Genomic DNA, 4,935 nt, shown 5'->3' with positions numbered 1-4,935 from the left:
ATTGATGCCACTACATTTCAGCAATGTTCATCTAAGATACACAATACTTTTTATGTCTCGGTTGCAGAGAACAAATAAAATGACGCGCAAAAGACGGACGCAAATGTGTGGGGAAGCCAATCAACTGTAATCCAGTAAATGAGAAATGAGAGTTTTTGCGAAATTGATGCGTTTTCATTTGGGCGTTTTTTCAATTTGCGCAATTTGAAGGGTAATGGAAATGCTGCAAGTGTCGCTATAGAGTCAAGGTCGTCAGCGTTGCTATAGTCAGTGTCGCGTATAGAGTTGTTAGTGTCGCGTATAGAGTTGTTAGTGTCGCTATAGAGTCAGTGTCGCTGTAAAGTCAGTGCAGTTGAATGAGGTTTACAGGTTTCACAGAAAGAGAATGATGTGATTGTGAAACAAACAGTGTTGCTGATTTAGAGACTTTAAGCTTTAACTACTTTCCATTTAAAATAGTTTGCAACACTGGAGTCAAACAGATCAATACAGGAGACAAAGACATGTGAGATAAAACATCATCATGTGTTTAAAGAAGAGTGGATTGATTCAGTGGAGGAAATAACGGATGATTGGCACAAAAGAGTGACTTCTGAATAAACTACTTGTTTTCAAAAATATGATTTAATATCACTAAGTTATATCCTGGTTTAACATAAATAGAAATAGCACATTAAAGTTAAGTTACAACTGCATGTTGTAACCACAAAACGTGAATTAATTAAGTTTTTTGGTAAAAGTGACACTTGCTTTTTTCCCTTACAAATATTTTTTTGAAGACAATCAATCAAAATGAACATATACTCCACTATTAAAAGTCTGTACAGAACAGAGACTGACTCAAACTCTTTTTAGACTCTGTTTAAAGAGATCTGATAGTTTGAGTCAGTCTTAGTGATACAGAAGTCCTGAGGGCGACATCTAAACTGTTCTGGGTTCAGCTGCTACTTTTAGTGTTAAAAAGTGTTTAAAAGTGTTTAGTGTTTAGTTTAGTGTTTGAATTACTCGTAGATGAAAAATGTATGAGATCTAAAATTAGGAGCGAAACACCTTCATTTTTAAGAAATGCTCCTAAATTTCCATGTTAGAAGCAACTTCAAGCCGAAAGATTTTGGTGAACATAGACTCAGATTATTAGAACCGCAGTAATGCTCATATCCACTGATAAAAGAATAAATGTAAGTAATACTTGCCCTCCTCCATCTACAGAAGCAGCTGATACAGATGATGATGATGATGATGATGATGATGATGATGATGATGACGAAGGCTGGAATTAAAGCATAAAGCCAGTGTAGGTCAGAGGAGCTGAGAGGTGTTGGGCTGGAGGAAACTGGAGCTTCTGTAAGAGACAGCAGGAACAAGAAAGATAAAAGATAGTCAGTGACTCAACTCTTAATCCAAGAACCACAAATGCCTCACCATCTGCCAAATTATCAGACAAGCATTTGATCTTTCTAATAAGTCTATGAAGGATCTGTATATTTTGCACAGCATTCAACAAATTATTCAAGAAATTATACAAGTAATATTTTCCTTCTATTTCAAATAAATAATTGAATAAATCATGGAGTTAAAGCTGTGGATCAAACGATGCATCACATCTGATTATTTACATCATGCATAGATGTCATCACTCATAACTGTTTTCAACTGATGATTTTACAAAAAGTATTCAGTTTCTGCAGTTTTAAATCATAATATTATGGTGTAATTAAAACAACTATTAAAAAAAATATTTATTTAATTTCTTTAAAGGGGTCATCGGATGCCCATTTTCCACAAGTTGGTATTATTCTTTAGGGAGTTCATGTAAAGTTTGTAATATACTTTGGTTAATTCCTCAATGGTTGTGTAAAACACCCTTTTACCTCTTGTTCACAGCGACCCGTTTCAGTGCATGTCTCTTTAAATGATAATGAGCAACTCTCCCCCCACCCCTCTCTTCCAAGGGGCATGTTGAATGGCTGAGGGTAGAAATATGCTAATATGGGACAGTCCGTCAGCACTCGTGGGCGGAGCATGAGCATTATGACATCCTAGTGCTCAAAAAATCCAAATGGCTTGATTGAGAGTGTAAAAAAGAGAGTGAATGGATTTTTTTTCATTGCATGGTGGTTGTGTCCAGGGGCGTTTCTAGGTTTTAAAAACATCAGGGCCAGGGGTTGAGGCCAAAACATCAGGGGCTGGGGGAGAGTAATTAGATAACATGATTCGATACAGAAAATAATGTATATTGTAGGTCTATATGATGGGGGGATGGGGGGGCAGACTGGTTTAAAAATTCAACCCTGGCACTGTAGCCACACCAGCCCACATTACCTCACAGACACGCGCATTCAAATGTGACGTAGTTAGGGGGGTTCAGGGGAATGCTCCTCCGTGAAAATTTGGATTTCTTGGACCTACATATGTGCATTTTAAGGTGTTTGAAGGCCAAAAAAATGGATAACAATAGCTTTAAAAGCATCACAGTGGGCAGTAGCATAAATTATTTGTCAAGCAGTTGACAGGTGAAATATTCAAACACATTCGAGGACCATACAAATATAACTTATAAATATATATTTATACTTATGAATTTTGCTTATAGTTTCTGTAATTAGCAAAGAACATTTGTGTTAAATAGGAATACATTGTAATAATGTTAATCAAGCTGACTAAATCACACGACTGCGCAGCAGTTCACATGCACTCTGTGGCGTAGCCACGAGGGGGCCTGGGTGGGCCTAGGCCCCCTCATTTACATGTCCGGCCCCCTCATATTTCTGATTGCTTAAAATAAAATAATAAAAATAAGAAATTGTTGATGTGTTAGTCTAATTGATAGATTGACCAATCAAAATACTGCGCGGTAAAATGCGGCTGTTTTCAAACTTGATTTGACGTGTTGTGCGTAACCTATGCCGTCATCTTCGCGTGAAGATTATCGAGAGTTCATGCGGTGAATGGCAGCGTTGTGCAAAGTGCAATATTACGCACGAAAAGATGAGCGAGAAGGAGAAAATAAGCCATCTACATCTGAGTTTGCTTCAGCTTACTACAAGACGACAGCGAGTGAAGCGGCTAGGAGACAGAAACGTATATTTCATCACAGGAATAGCGGTGAGACTTCGACTCAGATCGGCACAATGGGCAATGACTTGTTTGCAATTGATGAACCGCCTTCACAACCAGTGATGATGACCACACATTTAAATCCATTATGATTAATTTGAGTAATAATGTGTTTTCTTTACCAAGAGAGTGGAAAGATGAAAACCACTATTTTTTGTTTCAAACTTTCACATAGCATATTTAGGTTATAAAAATAATAAAAAAACAACATTTAAATCCATATTTGATTTTCAAATATTCTAAAATATAATAAAGGATTAGTTTCCCCTCAAAATGCAATAAATTCATGACACTTTTTTTTTCCAAAATGCAATTAATCCATTGAATCAATACACAAATTATTTTTCATATTTTAACTGTTGAAATACACAACAAAGTAAGTTGATCCACATATGACAGCCTCGGAACTTGGTCAATACTAATCTTATACAGGCACTGGACTAAAAATAGCCGACATTAAATCACCATCCCTAAGAAATACCTCCTGAACTTTTTTTTACAGCGATCAGCTGTAAAATGGCTTGGTCCTGCTTGGTTTTTCGTTGACTTTGAGTAAAACAATTGAAAGTTTTTCAAAAGATCCCCTGGGGTCAAAATTTCAGCGTGACAGAAGTTTGATGCTGTCGTGTGAGAACCATTTTTTTACAGTCTATGGTGAGAACAAGCAACAGTCGAGATTTTGTCCTCCTCCCGCGTGCCTCATCTTCTTAATCTCCTCAAGTAGCCTAAATTATTAGATTTCGATCATGGCTACGTTTCTCCCCCACCGCAGAAACCACCATAGGGTCACCAGTGCCGTCAAAATTATTATTATTAGGCTATTATTATTATTATTATTATTATTATTTCGTGGATTACAAAGTAGAAGGGAAACTAGGATGCCGGGTTTTTTCAAAGCGCCGCCGTTACGGGTTACAAAGCGTGGAATGGTGCGCTGACTGCCACGGATATCGCATTTTACGAAAAATTAAAAATGACTTTAACACCGACCAGATAGCCTACAATACAGATTTTTGCGGGAACTAAATATATATATATATATATATATATATATATATATATATATATATATATATATAGCCTATATATATAGGCTATATATTTAATTTTGGAACCAAACTCTTTATATATTTGCTGAGTAAGATGACATGATTGACACTTTATAATCGCCCTCGTAGGCTACTTCACGTTAAAGATAATAATCGCCGAGCTATGTCGCTAGCCTAGGCTATATTTATATATAGCCTATATATATATATATATATATATATATATATATATATATATATATATATATATATATATATATATATATATATATATATATATATATATATATATATAGGCCTATATATTTAAATATATTAGTTGCCCCCTCATTTTAAGATTGGCCCCCCCAAAAATAAAATTCTGGCTACGCCCCTGCATGCACTCACAATAAAAATACAATATAATTTAAAACAAAGACAAGCTCAAAGGAAATAATATTACAGATCTAGACTAATTGAGTTGCTTATAGTTAAAAGAATGTCATGAACGATCATTTAGGCTAGATGTATTGATTGCATTAGTGCGTGATATTGAAGAGTGCGCGCCTCGAGCGCACGGCTGACACGACAGGAAAGTTTGTTTTTCTGAGTTTTATATTCGGACATATACCGTGACAACATCTCATCTGACAGAGGACTGTGCGGCGCTGCTGACTGCGTTATTTATTAAAAAAAAATTCATTGCTGTGAGATTGTTTACTGTTGCGCGCAAATCCTGGAGATATTCTGTGCTGAAATCACTCACGTGCGTCTCTGTGTGAGACAGATT

This window comes from Scardinius erythrophthalmus (genome assembly GCF_964197995.2).
Source record: "Scardinius erythrophthalmus genome assembly, chromosome: 15".
NCBI lineage: Eukaryota > Metazoa > Chordata > Actinopteri > Cypriniformes > Leuciscidae > Scardinius > Scardinius erythrophthalmus.
Note: the sequence above shows the minus strand (reverse complement) of the source record.